General features: G+C 34.1%; 1 protein-coding gene across 8 annotated transcripts in view; it reads right to left on the bottom strand.

Annotated features, from left to right (window-relative positions):
* The window catches only part of STPG2 (sperm tail PG-rich repeat containing 2), an 846,203-nt gene that overhangs the window by 262,654 nt on the left and 558,377 nt on the right, over positions 1–25,172 (bottom strand). The window lies entirely within an intron of this gene.

Here is a 25,172-nt window from a genome sequence, read left to right as displayed (position 1 = left end):
AAACATTTAAAAATATAAAATAGCTAACACTGTAAGTTATCCAAAGTTTTCCAGGATTTATAAGGGTTTATTCTGTATTTCTCTCTTTTAAGGGTATGATTTGCTATTTAGGGAAGCATACATGTCACTGTTTATATGTAAACAATAATTTTTAATGGAAATCAACAATAGATTCTGAGATCAAATTAAAATGTGATCATTCAGGAATAATGAAATAATAATTATAAATGTACAGCCACCACCACTATTCAGCGCTTACTTGCTGACAGATGCTCTTCTAAATTAACTCATTTAATTTTCCAACAACTGTAAGAGATAGGTATTATTTTTGTTGGCCTGTTAATTATATAGAATTATATAGTGTAAGAAGTATATAAACATGAAAATGTAGAGATTTTTAGGGTCTATAATATGAATTTTGTAGGAAACCTAATGAAGAGTGTATCATTTATGTGTGACAACATCAGAAAGGCGTGTCCATATACAATGTACCTAGAAGGTATATCAGCTAAACAACTTTCCTGAAAAACTGAATACTCTTAAAACAGGAATTAGAGTTGCAATGAGTGTTTAAAAGCTACACTGGTGGCGGGCCGCGGTGGCTCAGCGGGCAAGAGTGCTTGCCTGCTATGCCGGAGGACCCCGGTTCGATTCCCGGCCCCAGCCCATGTAAAAAACAAACAAACAAACAAAAATATAATAAAACAAGAAAATGTTTAAAGATGTTTCCCTTTCTTCCTCCCTTCCTTCCTTCTCTCTGTCTTTCCTTCCCTTCCTCCCTTTCTCTTTAAAAAAAAAAAAAAAAAAAAAAAAGCTACACTGGTGAACATTTAAAATAGTTAAATGAAAGGTAAATCTAAACCACTGACATGCCTGTATAGCAAAGCTAAATGGAAAAGTCGAAATTGATTATTGAAAGAAGATATGCAAAATAGTTTCAAAAAAAGGGATTTGATAACAACCTGATTTTAGAGTCCCAAATTAATTTGAAGCTAAAAATTGGTAGACATGAATGAATATCCTTTATAAAGGAAATACTAAGTGAATATTTAATAAATGGGTTAATAATTTCTCAACTTAAATAGGAGAGCTAAATCATATGATTTCATTTTTGATATTGATAATTTAACAAATATGAATGAAAATATTAGAACTGAAATCAGGTTTCATGACTTTTCAAACTCTGTTTTAGAAGATAAAAGAATCAAAAAACAAACACAGGCAACAAAAAAGCAAAAGGCAATGAAAAGGGCAGGCAACTATGGCTCAATGGCAGAGTTTTCACCTGCAATGCCAGGTACCCAGGTTAAATTCCTGGTGCCTACCCATGTGAAAAAAACAAACAAACAAAAGGGGAACAGGCAATGGAGAAAAAAATTTTAAATGTCGTTACATATGACACATTGCACAACATTAAACTTTTATCTTGAAAATAAAAGATTTGGCTATGTTACAAAAGACCTATGTAAATCAGCCAACAAATAGAAAAAATTAATAACAGTTGGGGCAAAATTTACTCAAGAAAATGTTTTAAAATAAATTTAGGGGTACAATAGTAGACTAGCAAACAAGGCAAAAAGCATTATGAGGGACAACAGAGCTCAGTTTTATAAAGGAAGTTTTATAAAGGAAAACCTACCTCATGAAATCTACATCATAATGTGAGACACTGACATCTTTCTCTCTAAGACTGAAAAAAGGCAAGGATGTTAGTTCTCACTCTCTTTTTTTTTAAATTTTTATTGATACAACAGTGTACAAGCACTTACATTCTTAACATACAAATTCTCACCGTCTTTAACACTGTAATGGAAATGATAGCACAACAAAGCAAAAAGAAGTTAATAAAAGGCAGATAGTATGTAAAGAGAAGTAAAACTTCATTTTCAGCTGAAGATATGATTATTAATGTAGAAATACCTAAGGACTACATAAGGCAACTACTAGACCCAATATATGAACTTAGTAAAAGAGTAAGATTCAATAACAGCATACATAAATAGACTATATTTCTAAATACTTGCACCAGTTAAAAACAAAATAATTCCATTTACAATTGACATTAGCATGACTCAACGTATCAGAATTCATAATGCATCGGAGCACAAGTACTTGCAAACACACATACTCATATACGCACGCAGGCATCTATGGACATTCATGTGAGTACATTATCAGTTCTGTTTTTAGCATTCTATTATGTATCTAGAGCAGAATATTTTGTGACTAATATAAAGTGGAGATACAAGGAAATATTTTTAGCTAATTTTCCATTTCATTAGAATTTTGTTATCTATCATGTACCATGGCAGCAGAGCAGTTTGGATTATTTAAAAAATCTAAAATTCACTTGTTTCAACTTTCATATAAACAAATGAGCAAAATGAAAAATATTTTTGATCACTGTACATATATCATATAATACTATAATAAAAAAGGAAAGTCAATGAAGTTTTCTAAACAATTCATCATATTGCTTTATATTCTTCCTAAAAAAGAGATGTTGTCTAAAGGATAAAATAATGCCTACTGAACATCTCTTCCCTTTATCTCTATTTAATAGGTAACTTGGCATATGAAAGTGATATGTAAAGTCTTTTTGAAAAAAGCATGATTATGTTTGTAAAATAATAAATCTATTTTTTCTTCTCCTTCATTTGGTACATATTTTTTAAACAATAAACCATTAGTCCAGTTTTCTTCCAAATAATTTTTGTGACTTTCACAGCTCAACAAAAACAGGTGACAGAAATTTAACAAATTAGCACCTAGTTGTATGTAGTGTTTTTAGAAAAATGCAAATTGTAAATCAGCATAAATACAAGAATAGGATGCTCTCACACAATACAGTAATTCCTCTCCATTGCCCCAATAAACATTATAATTTATACATTTTATATCTAGAAAAAAAAATTAAAATGTTTATGGAAAATTTAGTAAAATATTCAGTATCACATATTGAGACATATATATTTATATTTATAATAGATATAAATATATTTTACATTCTTATAGATTATAAAATGTGCATATTATATATTCTTATATATTGTAAAATATGTGTGATATATAAAGATGTTGATATATTTAATGTCAAAGAGCATGCCATAAATGGTATTTATGGTAAATAGCATTTGACAACATATATTAAAAATATAAAATTTATTTTATGATACATTTGACCTATAAATAGTGTTTATCACAAATAGTGTCATATATCAACGGAGAACCAAAGAAGTGAAAATGCTTTATGCTTATTCTCATGTTAAAACTTCTTCTGGAATAATCAAAGCAATGTAACTGGTTTTCACATAGCTCATTGTAAAATTTAAACTTGTTTTACTGTATTTAACAAAACTACTTTACTGAGTTCAGTTATTAACAACAAATGCAGACACAACCTTAAGTTCCTATTTCTGAACTGCTCAACTTAAAAGATAAAAAAAATCACAATTATGATAAGATTAAAAAAAATTCATGCTAAAAATGAATCTTTCCTCTTATGATAAACAGATACATTTCAGATCACAGGCAAATATATGAATTGAAATTTTAGAAGAGAAGAAAATAATAAAAACATGGAAACCAAATATTAAAACTCAGAAGAACTGTCAAAGTAAATCAAAAGGGCTGAACAACAGAATTATTCAGAATCAAAGCAGTATTAATAACCACTTTGAAAATGCCCGACCCAGAATAGTAATACATGTTTGATGAATAAATGAATAAATTGAATTTTTCAATTTTACCTTTTTATTAGAAATGATAACTCTTCATTCACTCATCCTATAGATCTTTACAGAATGCATGTCAGGTGATAAAAATACTAGAATGGGACCTCCAATTGCTTATTTTCTAGTAAAAATTTTAGCAAGACTTTTTTTAAAAAAGGGTTGTTCAATTAGCATAACTATGCTTTTAAAGAAATTATCAAAATTATCTGTTCTTTAATCAGGTTATATCCATATTATTAATAGAGAATTTCTTCATCTGTACTATCACATTTCATGAAATAATTTTATTAAAATTTTACATGCAACTTAGGATTAATAACTTTCTTACAATGGAGTCACAGCTTTAGTCATATAATGCAGTATCCTAGAGTATATTATCCTTACTTCCATCTAAGTAGTTCAAAGTAAAGCAATTTTTGAAAAGAATTATATTCTCATGGCAACTTTTTATCCTGTCACAAGTATTTATCTGTGTAATATAATATTTTTTCCTTATTCATTCTACACATATATTTTATTAGTAATCTTTCACATATACTTATCTGTATTACATAATATAATAGTTCTACACATATTTTATAAGTAAAGTAACTTGAAAGAACTCTTTAACTTCTTCACAACAACATTATATGCTGGTGAAATTATGTACTTGTAATTATTAAGTGAATGTTAAATTTCTTGGCTTCATTTTTTTTATGGAACTCTTTCAATTGCCTTCTATAAGTATATAAATCCTCATAAGTGATGGACATAAGATTAGGTTACTGTGTCTTTTCCAAATCAGTCTTTATTGCAAGACAGCCTGATAATATAAGAGATTTTGTCATAATCCTTATTTGAGATGAGCCCCTCTTTTCAAAGATAATTTTGGAAACATTAACTTTTTTAAGCAAACTTTCTTTTCTAACAATACCTTTCCAGACTGGAAACTTGGCCAAACAAATTAGAAATCGCCAGGAAATGAGATATATTAAATTTACCTCAAACCTACTCTATGAAAATCTTTTAAAGGGTTTTCCAAACTCAAGAATTTAAAAATTTGGAAACCTAGACTTAATAAACTGATGTGCCAAAGTTCATATCTGGCCACAACGTGAATTAAGAGAATGAAATTTAAAGAGGATGTGATGTTTATTTGATGTGACCTTTGAATATTTTGTTTTTCAAATACCTATGAAATGGAAATATGTTTTAGTATAATCTTTAATGTGGGCATGCTTAAACATTATTTTAGTGAGGCACCTGCCCCACAGATTTGTTGTGACAACAAAATGAGAAAATATTTGCAGATCATCTAGACCGTGTAAAGCATAGGGATATATATGTTAGTTGCTTCCCCTTTCAAAGAAAATGAAACACAAATTGCTGCAAGAGCTCATGGAGAAAATAAATGTTCTATTTTCAACTGTTACTGCTTTTTTTTTTTTTAACATGGGCAGGCACCAGGAATCGAACCAGGTCTCCGGCATGGTAGGCAAGAACTCTGCCACTGAGCCACCATGGGCCAGCCAACTGTCACTGCTTTTGACAAATGAATTACCTTTGATTTGTTCCCAGCCAAGTGAATAGGACTCTTAAAAGGAACAAATGATGAACATTCCATAAATGGATCATTTTCTCTGACAAACTGTCTGGACACTGTGTGGATTATTTGATCCACAACTTGTTGATGTGTCCTATCTTTGAATACCAAATTGAGAGAATCAATCAGAAGGGAAATAAATATCACAAAACTTTAATTACTCATGGGATCTCCTGGGTTAAATTTTGCACTCAAGAGTTTGAGAATCCTGGATATAATATGGTCTATTTTTCAATTAATCAGATCTCCCTTCGCAAGAGTGCAATAATGTTCAGTATTCTCTCACTTTGAAAGCTGGCAAAATGATTTGCCAGGGCACAATTAACAGATCAGTAACACATTTTTTGTTTTCTGAATTATCTTTATTTTGAGCATTTGTTTAACATAGGTAAAATTTGCTTTTCTTCCCTCCTCTCAAGCACAGATTTAAGAGATATTAAAGCTTTTTTCCAAAAATAACACTAGATTTTGGATGAGATGCAGCCAGTTCTTGCTCCCTATAAAGTCATGTTCAAAACTGGATAAAGTGTGCAAGCAAATTGTATGAGTTTGCAGGACCAGAAAGTCACAGGATGACTTTTCTCATATCCTAAAGTTGCAATCATGGAATGTCCCTGATAATTTTAAAAACTAGTCTTCATCAAATATTACTTAGAGTATAATTGCTGGAGTTATAAATCAACTGTTGTCTCTTTAAGCAATCCTGAGGGACATAAAAGACAGATGGAGAACTGAGTATAGTCTATTGTTTTATGTAGCTATGGTTAAAAAAACAGCACTCAAAAGAAAAAGCCTTTGTTATATGGCAGCTGTTGAACAGAGGGAGCAAAAAGCTGTAGTAAAACAAAGGAACTAGCAGCATAACAATGTAAGTAGCTCAGCTCTATAGTCTTCCTCAGTTGAAGACCTTGAAACTGGGGTTTTAAAGGTAAAATTTGTAAACTAACATCAAAAATTCTTTTTCTTTGCCATTGATTTCCAACTAGACTGCAGTTTCAAATAGTCTAGAATTATTAGAATTCAGTAGCTGCATTTTAACCTCTGCCATGTGTCTTCTGAATATGGCTTGTTTAGTTAGCTTCATGACATAATTAATAGGCATTGTCAGGGACTCTCACCTCTGATCATGAAGGGTTGGCAACACTTTATTTCTTTCATTGCAAGCTTTGAGAAATTGGCCAGATGGTGTGTCCTATTACAAAACTGTTATGTGAAAGACATCCTTTTAGGGATACTTTCAAATCCTGTTTGGCCAATTTCATGAAGAAGTTAAATTAGTTACAGTTTTACTTAATTTCCCATAATGACATGCATTGTTTCTACACTCCAATTCATTGAGGTAAAAACTACTACTGTAAATTATTTTTTTCTCCTACGTTCAGTTTGATGAAAAGGCTACATAGGATACTGGAACAAGTCTTTGCAGTTTCCAGTATCCATATATTCCAGTGAAAGCCCTGCCACAAACACACTCCTTGAGCCCCGGATGTGTTTTACTCTCGGGTCTCAGTTGCTTCCATCATTGCCATGAGGCACTGGGCTGAAAGAACACTGTTTCTAACTGGGAAAGTCCATGGTTCTGTTAGTCTTCCTATGTGTAAACAAACTTTATGCTATTTGAAGTAGATACTTGCTTGGCTGTGAAAAATTAAAATGTGTAGTTTTGAAAATTTGTGAGAGGGCTTGAAATTCCTTGACAAATAGCAGTTTTTAATTTTGTGGAGAAACAAATTTTACCTACACACACTGCAAAGTTATACGCAGGAAAGAGTCAGATTCTATGAGAATATCTAACCTGCAACCCACCATTTGTATCTCAATAAACTCTCATGTTCTCCTTCTTTTTCACATGTATTGCACATTTGTGGGGGGGGGAGTTTTTTTAAAAAAAAAAAAACCTTTTAATTAGAGAAGTTTATTATAGGGTTATAGAAAAATCACATAAAATACAGCATTCCCAAATACTCTCCCTTTTATTAACACTTTGTATTGCTGCGGTACCTCTGTTACAATTGAAGAAAGAATATTATCATTACACTATTAACTATAGCCCATAGTTTACATTAGGGTGTATTTTCTTCCTAATATATCATTCTATTAGTAACAACTTGCATTAGAGTGGTATATTTGTTATAATTCATGAAAGAACATATTTATAGTTATACTATTAACTATATTCCATAATTTACAATATGGTTGACTATGTTATACAGTCCCATATTTTATCTTTTACTTTTTATACTACTAAGATACATATGACCTAAAATTTCTCCCTTTAGCCACACTCACATATATAATTCAGTGTGGTTAATTATACTCACAATGTTGTGCTACCTTTACCATCATCTATTTTCAAAACATTACAATCAGTCCAAATAGAAATTCTGTACAAATTGAGAATTTACTCCTTCCTTTTCCCTACCCCAGCCCATGGTAACCTATATGCTACACTCTAATTCTAAGAGATAACTTATTCTAATTATTCCATATAGGTTATACACAATATTGTTATTTGTGCCTGGCTTATTTTACCCAACATGGTGTCTTCAAAGTTCATCCATGCTGCCACATGCATCAGGACTTCATTCCTTCTTATAGATTAATACTATTGCATTGTATATATTACATTTTGTTTTACTTGGTTAATGGACATTTGAGTTGGCAGCTGAGAATAATGCTGCTGTGAAAATCAGTGTACCCTTTGCTGAATTCACTTATTAACTCTAAAGGCTTTATTGTGACTGCTCGGGACTTTCTATATAGATGTTTTAGTTTGCTAAGGCTGCTGGAAATGGACTAGCTTTTATAAAGGGGATTTATACATTGACCCATTTCTCTCTCTTCTGACATTTCCTTTTAGGCCTAACTCACTGTGAAAGGTACCACATATTTAATCAGCCATAGATGAAACTCACATGCTGATGATTTAAGTCTGCAACAACAGAACTGGACACCATCACCTGGCCAAGCTGACACCTGAGCCTAATTACTACAGAGCCTAACCCTTATCAACTTGACAACCATGCATATCACCTTAAGCCATACTTAATCTCTAAATAGAAAATGATAACAGACATATTTTTCACCTAACAAGTGATCATTTGTCCTACATACAATGCACTAAATCAGTCCATGTACAAAATGCATTCATTTCATCACAATATCACAAAAGCCTTAAATCATTTCAGTAACAATACAAATACAATATCTCAAAAATAGTTCAAAAATCTCATCAAAGTCAGTTACAGGCACGTTCTGTCTTAAGGCAAAATTATTCTCTAGCAGTGGACCTGTGAACTTAGAGCAAGTTATCTGCTTCCAATATACAAAGAAGGAACAGTCACAGGATAACTGATCCCATTGCCGTAGGGAAAAACTGGAAGAAAAACAGGGGTCATTGAACCTAAACAATTCTGAAAGTCTTCAGGGAAAATTACAATAGATTTCAAAGTCTGAGTCATTCATCCTCAGAGGTTTAGAAAACAGCAATCCTGTCCTTTCCAAGGGCCTATGCAGTGGTCCTCTTCTCTCCAAACACTGGCATAAGGACTGCAACACTGGGAACATTGGAGAGACCACATTTTTCTTTGCCCCATCCTCCTCAATAACTAGGTGACACCCAGATTGTCTGCCAACTCTGGGGTCCATGCTTAAATCCTTCAGAAAAGTGAGGTGGCAGCCAGGCTCCCTCTAATCCCTGGGAATAGGATCCATCCTCTCCAAGGCTTGGGGAACCAGAACTCTTCCTGAACATTGAGGCAAAAAGCCCACTCTCTGTCTCCAGGACAAACTCAACCCCTCCAAATACACAGGTGGATCCGCTGTCATGGTCCAAGGTTTCTTGACTTCAGACCTTAGTTTCCATGGTTCTGCCTCTGAGGCTACTCTTCCTTCAATCTGTCCAATTTCTGTCCCTTTAGTCCAGACAGGCAGTGGTTCTGTTTATACAAGTCTCACAAAAAAATACTGACTTGGCTTGGAGCATACAGGAATTGAAGTCATCAGACAATAGGACTTTCCACAAATCATTTCTGGATAACTCCATTTGCAATCCTCACTTGTCTATAATGTCTGATTCGTTCTATGTTTGGTTAAATCCTGACATGAGATAGTATTCTCTAGAGTCTCACTTCCTGGAAGCCCAGAATTTTCCAGACCATCAATTTCTGGTTTCTCAGCCTATCCTTTTCTTGTCACATTTCATTAAAAGTTGCAAGAAGAAACCAGGCTGCATCCTCCACATTTAACTTAGAAATTTCCTCATCCAAGTATCCCAGACCAACACATTCAAATTCCCCCTTCCATTCAGCATCAGAACTCAATTTTGCCAAGCTTTCTGCCACTTCAAAACAAGGTCACCCTCTTTCCAATCTGCAATGACATGTTCCTTACTTCTGTCCAAGGCCTCAATGGAAGTATCTTTAGATACCATATTTCCACCAAGTCTCTTCAAAGCAGTCCAGGCTTTCTCTACCAAGCTCCTCACAATTCTTCCAAATCCACTCCCTATCCATTTAAAAAGCCATTCCGACATGGTATTTGCAAATGCAGCAGCATCTCACTCCTCTGGTTCCAAAATCTGTTTTATTTTGTTAAGGCTGCTGGAATGCAGTACAACAGAAACGGAATGGCTTCTACAAAGGGGATTTATTTAGCTATAAATTATTGATTTGGGAAGGCACATGGTGATGTCTGCTGGCCTCCTCTTCTGGCTTCTGGGTTCAAACAGATTTCCATGGGGAGGCTCCTTTCTGCATCTTCACACTTCTGGGTCTATTCTGGCTCCGAACACTTAGCTAAGCTGTGCTGGGCTGTACTGAGCAGAACTGAGATGTTTCTCTCTCTTCTGATTTCTCCTTTTAAGCCTCACTCATTGCAGAATGTACTTCCCTTAGCCAAATCCAAATGTAATCAGTCATAGATGAAATTCACATACTGATGATTTAAGTCCACAACAGAACAACTGGGCATTATTACATGGCCAAGTTGACACCTGAACCTAACTACTTCCTCTGAAATAGTGAATGTTTTACTTCTTCCTTTCCAATTTGGATACCTTTTAGTTATTTTTCTAGCTAACTGCTGTGACTAGAACTTCCAGCATAATGTTGAATAACAGTGGTGACAGTGAATATCCTTGTATTTTTCCACATCTTAGAAGGAACACTTTCCGTCATCCATCATTGGGCATGATGTTAGCTATGGGTTTTTCAAATATGCCCTTTGTCATGTTGAGGAAACTTCCTTCTATTCCTATCTTTTGAAGTGTTTTCATCAAGATAGGATGATGAATTTGTTAAATGCCTTTTCTGCATCAATTAAGTTGATCATATGGGGTTTTTCCACTTCATTTTGTTAATGTGGTATATTGCATTAACTGATTTTCTACTATTGAACCACCCTTGCATACCTTGGGTAAACTGGACTTGATCATGGTGAATAATTTTTTAATGTGCTGTTGGAGTCAATTTGCAAGTATTTTGTTGAGGATTGTTGCATCTATATTCATAACGGAAATCAGTCTGCAATTTTCATTACATGTATTCCCTTCATCTGTCTCTGGTATTTTGGTGATGTTAGCCTCATAGAATGACTTAGGTGGTTCCTTCTGTTCCATTTCTTGGAGGAGCTTGAGTAGGATTGATATTAATTCTACTTGGAATATTTGATAAAATTCACCTGTGAAGCCATCTGGTTCTGGACTTTTCTTTTTGAGAGGTATCTGATGAATGATTCAATATCATTACTTGTAATTGGTCTGTTGAGATCTTCCATTTCTTCTAGAATCAGTGTATGCTTTTTGTGTGTGTCCAGGAATTTGTCCATTTAATCTAGATTGTCTAGTTTGTTGGCATACAGTTGTTCATAGCATCCTCTTATGATTCTTTTTATATCTCTATAGTCAATAGTAATGCCCTCCCTCTCATTTCTGATTTTATTTATTTGTACCCTATCTCTTTTTTCTTTTTCAATCTAGCTATGTGTTTTATTTTGTTTATCTTTTCAAAGAACAAACTTTTGGTTCTTAACACACTCTATTCTTTTTTATTCTCTATTTCATTTCTTTTAACTGTAATTTTTTTTTGATTCCTTCTGCCTTTTTGTGGATTAGTTTGCTGGGTTTTTTTAGTTCCTCCAGGTGTGAAGTTAAGTATTTGATTTAGCTCTTTCTTCTTTTTTGATGTAAGCATTTAGGGCTATAAATTTCCATTCTCAGCACTGTCTTTACCACATCCCATCAGTTTTGATATGTTGTATTCTCAATTTCTTTCATCTCAAGATACTTACTGATTTCCCTTGCAATTTGTTCTTTCACCCAGGTTTAAGAATGGGCTATTTAACTCCCAAATATTTACGGATTTTCCAGTTCTCTGTTGTTATTGATTTGCAGCTTCATTCCATTTCGTCAGATGCTTTGTATGATTTGAATTTTTTTTAATTTATTGAGACTTGTTTTGTGACCCAACATGTGGTCTATCCTGGTGAATGATCCATGTGTACTTAAGAATGTATATTCTACTCTTTCGGGGATACAATGTTCTGTATATGTCTGTTAGTTCTAGTTCATGCATCATATTATTCAAATTCACTGTTTCCTAATTGATCTTCCTTCTAGATTTTCTATCTATTGATGAGAGTGGTATATTGCAGAGGTGTCTATTTCTCCCTTCAGTTTTGCCAGTCTTTGCTTCATGTATTTCCAGGCACCATGGTTAGTTGCATAAATATTTATGGTTGCCATTTCTTCTTGATGGATTGCCTTTTTTATTAATATATAGATGTCTTTCTTTGTTCTCTTATAGCAGTTTTTACTTAAACTCTATTTTGTCTAATATTAGTATAGCTATCCCAGCTCAATTTTGGTTACTATTTGCATGAAATATCTTTTTCCCTCCTTTCACCTTCAATATATTTATGACTTTTGGTCTAGGGTGTGTGTTCTAGTTTGCTAGCTGCCAGAATGCAATGTACCAGAAATGGAATGGCTTTTAAAAGGGGAATGTAATAAGTTGCCAGTTTACAGTTCTAAGGCTGGTAAAAGGTCCCAATTAAAACAAATCTATAGAAATGTCCAATCTAAGGCATCCAGGGAAAGATACCTCAGTTCAAGAAGGCTGATGAAGTTCAGGATTTCTCTCTCAAGTGGAAGGGCACATGGTGAACACAGTCACAGTTTCTCTCTTTCATCTGGCAGGGCATGTGGTGAACACAGTCTGGGTTCCTCTCTCATCTGGAAGGGCACATGATGAGCATGCCATCATCTGCTAGCTTCCTCTCCTGGCTTCCTATTTCATGAAGCACCCCAGGAGGCATTTTCTTTCTTCATCTCCAAAGATCACTGGCTGCTGGACTCTGCTTCTCATGGCTATATCGTTCTGCTCTGCTCTCTCTGAATTTCCTTCATTCTCCAAAATGTTTCCTCTTTTATAGGATTCCAGAAACTTATCAAGATCCACCCAAATGAGTGGAGACATGTCATCACCTAATCCAGTTTAACAATCACTCTTGATTAAATCACATCTCCAGGGAGATGATGTGATTACAGATTCAAACATACAGTATTGAATATGGATTATTGTGCCTTAACGAAATGGGATTTAGATTAAAACATGGCTTTTCTAGGAGACATACATCCTTTCAAACCAGCACATTCCACCCTCTGGACCCTAAAAAAGACATGTTTTTCCCATACACAAAATATATTAATTTCATAACAAGATCACAAATCCTTAAACCATTTCAGTAGCAATATACATGAAATACAAAGTTAGAAATATACAACTCCTATCAAAGTTAATTACAGGCATGGTCTGTTCTAAGGCAAATTCTCCTCAGGCTCTGGACCTACAAAATCTCAAAACAAGACATTTGCTGCCAACATACAAAGGAGGAACATTCATAGGATACACAGACCCATCTCCATAGGGAGGAAGTAACACAGGGGTCACAGGGCCCAAGCAGTTTCAAAAACCTGCAGGGCAAAGTCCATTAGATTTCAAAGTCTAAGAGTCACTCATCCTCAGGGCTTTAGAAAGCGGCAGTCCCACCCTTTCCAAAGGCCTGTGCAGAGGCCTGCCTCTCTCTGAATGGAGGACATTGGGGAGGCCACCTTTTTCTCGGCTCCATCCTCTCCAAACATTGGGGCTGTACCTGGGCTCTCTACCTTCTCTGGGGCACATGCTCAACCCCACCATGTGGTGGTAGCCAGGGTCTACCCAAACCCCAGGGAATGTGCTTCACCCTCTCCAAGGCCTGAGGCAGCATGACTCTTCCACAGCAACAAGGTGGAAGACCCATCCTCTGCCTTTTGGGCAAACTCACCCTCTCCTTGGGCTTGGGTGGAACTGCTCTCCTGGCCCGAGGCTTCTTGACTTCAGACCTCAGCCTCCATGGTTTTGCCTCTGAAGTGATTTTTCCTCCAGTGTGTCCCTTCTCTGAACCCCCCAATCCAGACTGGCAGTGGCTCTGTTTATATAAGTCCCACAACACTCTCATTGGCTTTCTATGCAGGAGCCTTGGGTCATGCCCATCAGACATAAGGAATTTCCACAAATCCTTCCTGGATAACTCCATGTCCCATCTTGGCTTTCTCTAAAATGGCTGACTGATTCCACATTTAGCCAAATCCTCACATGGGGCACCATTCTTTGGGGGTCTCCCCTCTTGGAAGCCCAGAATTTCCCAGAACATCAACTCTTGCTTTCTTAGTACCCAAGAGTTCAGTTCTCAGCTTATCTCTTGCCTGTTGCATTTCACTATACGCTGCGAGGAAAAACCAAGCTGCACTTTCCACATTTAATTTGGAAACCTCTTCTGCTAGATATCCAAGTTTATGGCTTTTAAAATCTGTCTTCCAGCCAAAGCCACTAGTCAATTTTGCCAGATTAGCTGCCATTTTAAAACAAGGCTCATCTGCCTTCCAGTATACAACGCAGGCCTCATTTCTGTCTAAGAGTTTATCAGAAATGTCTTTAGAGTCCACATTTCTACCAACAGTCTCTTCAAAGCATTCTAAGCCTTCTCTATCAAGGTCTTCACAACTCCTCAAAAATATTCCCCTTATCCACTTAAAAAGCCATTCCAACATGTTTGGTATTTGCAAACTGCAGCAGCACCCCACTCCCCAGTACCAAAATCTGTTCTAGTTTGCTAGCTGCCAGAATGCAATATGCCAGAAACGGAATGGCTTTTAAAAGGTGAATTTAATAAGTTGCTAGTTTATAGTTCTAAGGCCGAGAACTTTAATTGGGACAATTAAAACAAGTTTATAGAAATGTCCCAATTAAAACAAATCTATAGAAATGTCCAATCTAAGGCATCCAGGGAAAGGTAACTTGGTTCAAGAAGACTGATGAAGTTCAGGGTTTCTCTCTCAAGTAGAAGGGCATATGGACAACACAGTCACAGCTTCTCTCGCTCATCTGGAAAGGCACATGGTGAGCATGGCGTCATCTGCTAGCTTCTTCTCCTGGCTTCCTGTTTCATGAAGCACCCCAGGAGGCATTTTCTTTCTTCATCTCCAAAGGTCACTGGCTGATGGACTCTGCTTCTCATGGCTATGTCATTCTGCTCTGTTCTCTCTGAATCACCTTCACTCTCCAAAATGTTTCCTCTTTTATAGGACTCCAGAAACTTACAAGATCCACACAAATGGGTGGAGACATGGCATCACCTAATCCAGTTTAAGAACCACTCTTAATTAAATCACATCTCCAGGGAGATGATGTGGTTACAGATTCAAACATATAGTATTGAATAAGGATTATTCTGCCTTTATGAAATGGGATTTAGATTAAAACATGGCTTTTCCAGGAGACATACATCCTTTCAAACCCGCACAGTGTATCTCTTATAAACAACATATAGTTAGATTATATATGTATTTTTTATCCATTCTGCAAAACTGTCTTTTGATGGGGGTGGGGGTAGTTCATCCATCAACATTCAGTGTTATTACTTAAAGACAGTACTTAACCAGCCATTTTGTCTTTTGGTTTTCACTTGTCATTCTCATATCTTCCTTTTTTTTTCTTTTTCTATTTTTTTTTTGGTCACTCTTTTCCTTTATTTCAATTTCCTTTTCTGTATAGTTGATCTTTTGTCATATATATCACTGATCCCTTTCTTATGTTTGTTTCTGTATATTTTCTAATTAGTTTCTTTGTGGTTATCCTGGGAGTTATATTACACAACCTTCATCTATAAGCTACTAATTTGAAAAGATTTAAACTTAGCTTCAAGATCTTACATGTTTTCTTTCTATTTCCTCTCTTTATCTTGTTTCTGTCCCACATTACCTTTTTATATTTTGCATGTCTGTTATTAGTAAATATGCCTTTTTCTTGTTCAATTACATTCTGACTGTTAACATGAATTAAAGAGCAGAGTTGTATGTTGAGGACACAGTTCCACTGGATTTTGCAATTACCTTTTTAGTTACTTTTACTGAAGGTATTTATTTTTCACACTACTTTAAGCCACTCTGTCTCTTTTTTTCATTTCAATGTACAGAGCTATCTTTAGTACTTCTTGAAGGGTTTGTCCTCTGGATGAATTCTCTAAGTTTCTGTTTATCTGTGACTATTTTAAACTCTCCCTCATTTTTGAAGGACAATTTTGCCAGATAATGAATTTTGGGCAGGCAGTTTTACTCTTTCAATATCTTAAATATATCAAACTATTGCCTTTTTTGCCTCCACAGTTTCTGATGAGATATCAGCACTTGGTCTTATTGAGGATCTCTTGTATGTGACAAATTGCTTTACTCTGCTTGCTTTTACAATTCTCTCTTTATCTTTGTCATTTGACTTTCTGATTAGTATTTGTCTCAGAGTAGGTCTGTTAGAGTTTGTTCTGTTGATACAAATTATGCTTCCATTGATACAAATTATCCTTCTTGGATATATATATATCCAAAGACATATACATTTATATATATCTTTCATAAGAATTAAGAATTTTTTAGCAATTATTCTCTCAAACATTATTCTGCCCACTACCCCTCTCTTCTCCTTCTGTGGCTCCTGTAATGCATATTTTGCACACATCAGGCTTTCACTTATGTCCCTGAGATATCTGTTCATTTATTTTCTATTCTTTTCTGTATTTGTTCTTCTGATTGTATAATTTTGATTGTCCTGTCTTCTAGTTCACTGATTCTTTCTTCTGCCATTCACATCTCCCGTTGTATGCCTCTAGTGTTATGAAAGCTCACTATTTTTCCCTCATCCCCCAAATATGTTATATTTCTTTTTAAACTTTCAAATTCTTCTTTATGCTCATTGCCTTCTTAATATCCTTTGTCTCTATATCCATATTTTCCTTCATCTCCTTGAAATGATTTAGAGATTTGCTTGAATTTCTTTGGTTAGTAGTTCCAAATTCTGTATCTCCTGTGAAGTTTTAATTTGTTCCCCTAACTAAGCCATATCTTCCTGTTTCTTGGTATGGCTTGTACATTTTTGGTGATGCCTGGGCATCTGATTATTTTAATGAAGTAACTCTGAAGGTCAGTCTCTCTGTCTTGCCTATTGTATTGTTGACTGTCTTTGTGTTAAGCCTCTTCTTTGACCCATGGTACAACTTCTTTTGGATCTTTAGAGTAGCTTGTATTTAAGTGATCCAATGTTCTCAGCTCTTCTTCATCTGCTTTTTGCCCTGGATATGCAGTACAACTTTGAAGATTGCCAGTTTTTGTGCAACTGATTCAACTCTAAGAGAAAGATTCCTTTTCTCTATTCCTTCTCCAGAAATCTTGATCTGTTATATTTTCTTTAGTGCAGAATTTTTTCCCCAGTTGCCAAAATTTTTTTTAATTCTCTTATTCAGACTCAGTGCTCCCTTGTCCTTTTCAGTTCTGGGAGCTGTCCTGTCTTACAGCCGCTCAGCACTCCCCTTTTATTTTTTAATCTGTGAAGCTTTTCTGCCTCTAGCTTCTTCTATTTGAGGGTATTCAGCCTTGGCAATCAAGATGGGATCAATCCAGAAAAGTGGGACAGTCCAGATGGGTCCATTTTGCATCTAATTGGTCCAACCAACAGAGACTGGATTGAGTGTGTGCACCTCTTGATAACAATTCTTCCATGGTCTCTCTCTCTCTCTCTTCTTCCCCCTGCCCCTGCCCCAAGACCCTTATGTATGTTGCTTTCCTCAGCAGCTTGTATTCTGCCCTATGTATCTGTGAACTTTGGCCCCTGTGCCAAATACGTGTGGGATTCTAACTCACTGCTGTGAGTGGCTCTACGTCTATATCTGTGACAGGAGGGACCTGCACTGTGCTGCCTCGGTGCAATAAACACACTTGTGCAGGACCAACTGAGGGGGAGGGGTCAGGACTAGCAGGTCCAGGACAGTAATTCCTACCTGATCTTGGATATTATTTTTCTTTTTCTTTGATTTAGCATTTGTGGAGTCCTTCTCTAGGCTCTATCCTCCTCCAGAGTTCTGAGCAAGTGGTATTTTGTCCTTTTATTAGTTGATCACCATTCTGATGACATCACTCTCATTCTTGCTGGTTATCTGTCTCATTAAAATTTCAAGGAGGGCGTGGGTTTTTGTCTTTGTTTTGCTTTGTTTTTCATTTGTTTCAGTATACATTGTTTCATTTTTGTGGAAGAAATTTGTAATGTAAAATATTCTATTATTTTGAAAAATGTCTTTTTTTTATGAAACTTGAACTATACATCAAAATTAAGAAAGCATAGTTCTAGAATTAATACCAGAAACCTAAAAACCTATGGAAAAGACCCAGATGCCTTCATACTTTCAATTCATGTCAGCATTTTCTCGCTTACCCACCGTAAGAACTCTCAGATTCCAAAAGCTGTGATGCTTAATATAAATCAATAGATATACCCATTAACATACATTCACTTTTTTCTCTAAATTAATAGAATTATATGTCATAAAACTGCTCAAATGATATAAACTGTAGTAGAGTTTATTTACCAAATTATTCTAATAATTTTAAAATCATTTTATTTTTAGAAATTATTCAAGTAATCTTAAGTTTGATATGGCTTTCATTAAGTAATGCTTCTGTCTAATACACAATTTTAAATACAGAACTGAATCAAAGTTTTAAAATAATTTTTCCCATTAAATTAAATGTGAGAGGTTCATGGTCTCATAAATTAAATGACTCCTAATCTCCATTAGTAGAGACTATCTCTTCAGATCAACAGCATTGTTTATAATGCCAAATCTACTCTCAGCTTCCACTAAATTGCTTTCAAGTATTTGCTAGTCCGAGATCTTTATATATTCAATTTTCTGTTGTCAACTAAAACATGACAAATGTAAATTTGAATCTCTTACTTAATTAGATTAAACTAATCCTTCAAATCAGGTGAGAGTTAGTATAAAGTGGTGGTAAGGAAAATGAACATGCTATCAGGTTGCTCAAGTAAAGTCCTGGCTCTACCACTGAAGTTAAAAAAAAAAAATCCAACTGCTCATTTCCCCAGTTCCCTTGCCTGTTTAATGAAGAAGACTCAGATGTATTATAATGGTGGTCCCAGGAGAAGACCTGAGGCAGCTAGGTAGCCAACACGGAGGTGGGAGGTAGGACTTGAGACAATTGTGACAATTACACAATGGCTACTTATCAACAGATACAGACCCATTTTGAGGACACTTAAAGATGTCCCATTATGTGTTGGGTAAACATCAAGCCTATCTAGGCTACTCAGGGAATTGTCACCTCTCCCCAATCCCTCAAAATGGGTTATGAGTCTGCTGTAATCTGCAAACCTCAAAGAATCACAAGGGAGATATCTATCTTCAAATATACCTTGGTACACAGAAGGTACTAAACAGGTATTTGTTGAATGAGTGGATGAAGAAATGCATCTATAGAAAGAAACTTCTTCTTGTCTTAACTTCTCATAGATAAGGACTCATTTAGTCATTTCAGATCCAAGAGTAGCTTGGATCTGAGAAAGTAAATGGAACACTAATTACTAATGCTGACTTGAACAGATCTTATGTTTGATGTGGGTTGAACACTCTCCTATCTATAACAATAGAGGGCTAGTGAAAAGAACAGACTTTGAAGACAGACATATCAAAATCCATATCTCAGTTTTGTTCCTACTATTTTTAGTGTTCATAGACAAATTGTTTTTGTTCTCTGAGGCTGTGAGCCAATAAGACCCATTTTTCTCATTAGTAAAAGTAACAATGTCTACATGATTGTTGGGAGATTAGAGATATAAAGTATATAAAGTGAATGGAACTAGTGCCCATCAAAAACAAAACACAATAAGAAGTATCTGTTATCGTTGTTATTATTATTATTTTTGCTATTAATATAATGCATAAGACTATCAGTGTTTCCTTGTTTGGGAGAAGCAAATTTTCACATTCATGTCAACTTCCCGTGGTTTCAATTTGCTAAATTCTGCTTTCCTTTCCATCCTACAAATTCAGGTTACTAAATTTGCTGAATAATTAGAACGCAATCCTGCTTGCCTAATAATTCCAAACATAGTACCTAATGACTTCTTTTTTGCACTAAAAGTTAGATTTAATTGAAGAACTTCTCGCTAATTGTCAGAAAATGCTTTTAGGAAAGAGCAGGAAACATGAAATTATTAGCTTTCTGATGTATACTCTGCTGATCTGCCAGGTATCTTGATCATTCTTATCACTACATAATACAAACACTTGCAATTATTTCACTCTGCAAACCCAGATTCCAGCTTTAGGAAGAGGATATATTGTTTCCATAATAACATTAATACTTAATGGGAAAAACAGATATTCTATATCCTTTTACTTCATAAAATTCTCGTCTCAAGATCATGAATTGGGTTTAATTTGAAATGGTCTTAACTATCGCAAGTGACCTTTAGAACAAAAGAGTAGTTTATGTATTGTATTTATTTATTTTATTTTATAATTTTTAAATCTTATTTATTTTATATTTTAGTTTATTTGTATTATTTTATTTTATTGAAAGCTATAAGGGCATGTAAAAGGAGCATGTTATCAAAGATGGGCAATTGGTTTCTAGCAAGTAGAAGCTGAGAGTATCAGAGGAAGTCACAGGGCTTTGTGCACAGATGTGTGGACTCACCAGTGGGGGATGAAGAAGCTTTATCTAGAACATCTGAGGACATGGTTTGGAACAAACATTCAGACCTCTCAGGAGATAGGGACTTTACCAAGGAAGCCATTTAAAATAAAAAGTGATTATAACAGCCCAGTTCAGGTGCTTCAGCACCATACTTATACTAATGTATAAGTAGTATGTACTTATGTATAAGTATAATATAGTAAGTATACTATAGTAAATATACTTATACTAATAGCTCCAAACTTATACTAATAAAGAAAATTTCTAAGTTAGGTTGCTATATTAGGCTTCCTAACACATTTGAAATTAAATCAAAGCATCAAAGTAGTATTTGAATTGAAAGTAAATACCTAAATAACATAGAGAAAAATTTGAAAAAGGGACTTTAAAAGTCAAAATGGGAATGAATACAAAATGAAAAAGAGCTGAAAATGGAGTTTAAAGTGTAAGTTTACCTAAACCGAGTAATAAACTATTATATAAACTATGTTTATTACTTAGTATTATTTATTGAGTGATAAGAGGGATTTGTTTTCAATCTAGTAGAAAGCACATTTTCCTGTTTTTATACTTAATGCTTAGAAGCAAAAGGTAGTTGATCGAATAGTGAAAAATGAGAAATAGAGACAAATGGATGATGGTTGTGTGAACTAAGAAAGAGTAGCTTGGATATGAAAAAGTAAATGAAGCAATGAGAAACAGTTTCACATATTTTAAAATAGTTTTCACATTTTCTTAAAAATTGGCTGTTGTATAATATAAATTTGGCTGAAGTTTCTTCACTGACTCCTGGTAAATTCGTAGGAAATTATTCTTGCCATATGAAAGGTCTCACAGTTTTTCAATATAGTTATGCTAAAAATATCTTGAGTGAAACATTTGGTAATGCTTCTTAATGTGAATTGCTTTGCCTGCCATGTAGTATAAACATGTATATACTTTCAAACAGATAAATGGATTCTCTGATGGTAATATTACTATCACAAATTTGCACAAACCCAAATAAGTCCTTATCTAAAGACTATGAGATAACACTTATGATAAAAGTTTATAAGGTTTATGACAAATATTTCCATTTGCACATTGTAGAAGTGAGCATAGAAAAAAACTGTTAAAATTGCTATCAAGTCCTATAAATACATGGACTCAGTCTTTTTTTGATAGCTACAATAATTAAAAACTGCAAATAAGAAGTAGAGTTTTCATATGACTCCATTTTATTAGAGCTGTCTAACTTGTAATAAGCAAAATAAAATTTTGATAGGACTATAAATAAAACCAAGCATGTTTTTTCCCTTATAGAGTGCACCTTTGATATCAGCCTTTTTTGCCTATTTGACTAACTGAATGCTCTACTCAGGATTTAAAAAAAGAAAACTGGAAATTGCCAGTACATGTTCTTCCATGGGGAGAAATATGTTACAGGTTTACACTTACCCATAAACTAATTATATTAGAATGTATATAATTTCATAAAATAAAGCATATGCTTTTATATTTTTTATCTAATAATTATAGATTAATCTCTCTCTCATTCTTGTCACTGTATATTGGGGAAATAATCAGAAATAAAATGAAAGAATAGTAGAAGGAAAGCCATTGGAGAGAAAGTACATACATGTGTTAAACAAAGGCATAACAATAGAAATTCTTTTATCATTCAAAAGTTAATGAATGGTGCAGACAATAAATAAAGTTTCATAAGATTATGAGAACTTTAATTGCTGAGAAAATTTCAGCCATAACTAATCTATTCATGAGATTAGATCAGCCATAACTAAATAGATTATTCAACAATTCAAAATTTACTAATCTTACTAAGGTGGTCATTAGACCTAATTGAACTAAAATGTTTATTACTTAGTATTATTTATTGAGTGATGAGGGATTTTTTTTCAAATGTAATATAATGATGGCTGATATACCTTCAGTAGGAGACAGAGACTTTTTTAACAGTAAGAATTAAACTTAAATATGTAAACAAAAATGGGGAATTAGTAATAGGGTAACAAATTCACACTGTGGTGTATGTATGTTTAATATCAGAGTCACTTCTAAATGCAAATTTTGACCCAGGGATTAGGGAAAGAAAAGAAAAGAAAGTTGGTCTGGGGATCTAATTTTGCTACTTAACAACATAACCTAAAACAGGTTTTATTTCAGATAATATAATGCCTCAATGACAAATGGGAAAAATAGCTAAGAATATGGAAAATAAAGTTATATGAATCTCTACCTCCTTTCATCTTCCACCAAAATTCCAGATGAAAGTAAGAAATAAAGCAATAAGAGTACTAACAGAGTACCAAGAGAATACACACACACACACACACACACATTTTTACATTTCAGAGTGGGACAAAACAAATTGTAAATGTGACTCTAGAGCCAGAAATCATAAAGGAAAAATATTGCACCTTTGACCTAACAAAAATGCAAAACTACACTCCAAGGAAACACTATAAACAAAAGACAAACTAGACAAATATTTATAAGCTATGTAACTGACAAGATGCTTTATTTTACTGATATCTTGAAAGCTGCTAGCAACTAATGAGAAAAAAATAGAATGCTTCCTTAGAGTATGGTATTGTGTCCAGATGATGACTTTCCGAATTCATGTGCAAGTAATTTATGTGGGAGGTGCAGGAAGCAATGACAGGGGAGTGGGACAGTGAGACCCAAAGGGAAGCCAACCAATAAAGAGAAGCATTCTCATTTCAGCTACAGATGCGGGTGACTGCTTTTGATCGTATAGGGAAACTCAAGGAAATAGTGTCAAATACATGCCTCAAAGTTATAAATGCAAGAGCCAAAAATTTGGATGATTAATCCCCACTCCTGCCAGGCCTTGGTGAAACGCTGTCTATAAGGAATGTTAATTCCCTGGAACTTGCGGTATGCTATGTGGGAGGGTAGAGTGACCCTGGTAATTTTGGAGAATGTCCTTAAGTAAAGAGACTTAGATACTGCCATTTGGAAGTCCTGATGCTCACTGAAATGATAAAAGTCTCAAGGGAATGGGCAGGTATTGACAGACTTTGCTGCAAAGAACGAATAATACAAACTTGACAAGTTTACATTAAAAATATGTAAATGTTCAACATTCGTGACAAAATAAAGATCAACTTCATTAGTAATTAAAGAAATGCAAATTTTTAAACATTTGGATATTTTCCTATTAAAAATATTTTTAAAAGATTGAAAACATTTTTTTATAATGTAAGAAAAGTATACTTTCACATATTATTGGCGGGAATGTAATTGATAAAATGTTTCTGGAAAATAATATCATATGTTTCACAGTATACATTAATCTAGTAGCTACACTTTCTGACATCCGATTTATAATTGTAGCTGTACACTTTGCTACTTCTATCACCTTCCATGCTTTCTTTTCTTCCAAAGTATATATCACCTATATATATATATTTTACTTATTTATTTTGTTAATTATCTGTTGGCTTTCCTAGAAAATATGCCACATAAGGGCAGGGACTTGTTTTGTTCACTGCCATGTAGAACCTAGAAGAATGGCTAGTACATAGTAGTCAATAAAATTTGTTGAGTAAATTTCCATAAATGTATCATAAGGAAAAAATTAAAAAGAGATAAAAGGATATTTGAAGTTCATCTAAGTGTTGTGTATAATGGTGAAAAATCAGAAATAACATAATGATAAAAAAGTGTGGGTTTACATAATATACACACATATTATACAGATTAAACATGAGGAAATGGATATATATTTTTGGCATGAAAAGCTGTGCATGATATATCATTAAGTCAACAAAGCAGTTTACAAAAAAGCATAAGTATGACTATTTTAGTCAAAAATATATATTCATAATATAAATTTAAATCTGGAATAATATACCAAAATATTAACCATGGCTATCTCTGAATGGTGAAATTAGAGGGAGTTTCCATTATTTTCTAATATGGATTTTATATAGCATGTGTTTTATACTCACAATGAATAATAATGCTGTTTTCATTATGAAAACATGATGAATCTAATATTTAAAAAAACTTTTAACAGTTAAGGAGCCGAATTTTTTAATTCTTAGGATTTAGTGAATTGACCAAACACCAAACAAAATAAACATTTGAGAATGACCATATGTTATCTTATTAACTGAACTTGTGATTTCTCTAAGTAATCTAGACCTGTCCATTAGAGCTGTAGAACGGACTGGTAAGAGGACTAAAGTAGTTTTATTAAAGCTCTCTAATATGATATATTCAAATATATTTCATTTAAAAAGCCACTAAAATTAAAGTGCACTCTTTTACCCTGTCAGAGATCTGGTAGAACCACGGTGTAACATTTCACTTCAGTCTGTGTCTTAATTTGGACTGTCAATTGCTCACATTAATATTTTGGTTGCAATAGAGAAAATAAAACCCATAAGAAGAAATTTCTATTGTTGTTTGTTTATCAAGAACAAAAATGCATAAAATCCACTACCACTACATTTTAATGATACCCTGGTCACCAAACTAGAGACTTTAGGAATTCTCTGAACATTTGAAACAACTGGCAGAACTTTTTGTTTATTTCCTACTTCAGTGTTAACAGCATATACATCACTGATCTTACTGCAGAGTTACAAGCTAGATTTTGAAAAAGAAGAGAAATTATGCTATTCTTCCATCAATGTAGTCTCCTAATTACTTATAACATTTGAACAGAATAAGTCAAAATACATGTGCAACGTTAAGACACAGCAGTGAGTCAGAGCTGGAATTTAAGACTTTAGTACACACCTTTGTT

Source organism: Tamandua tetradactyla, chromosome 24 (assembly GCF_023851605.1).
Source record: "Tamandua tetradactyla isolate mTamTet1 chromosome 24, mTamTet1.pri, whole genome shotgun sequence".
Lineage (NCBI taxonomy): Eukaryota > Metazoa > Chordata > Mammalia > Pilosa > Myrmecophagidae > Tamandua > Tamandua tetradactyla.
This window is presented reverse-complemented; position numbering and strand designations above follow the sequence as displayed.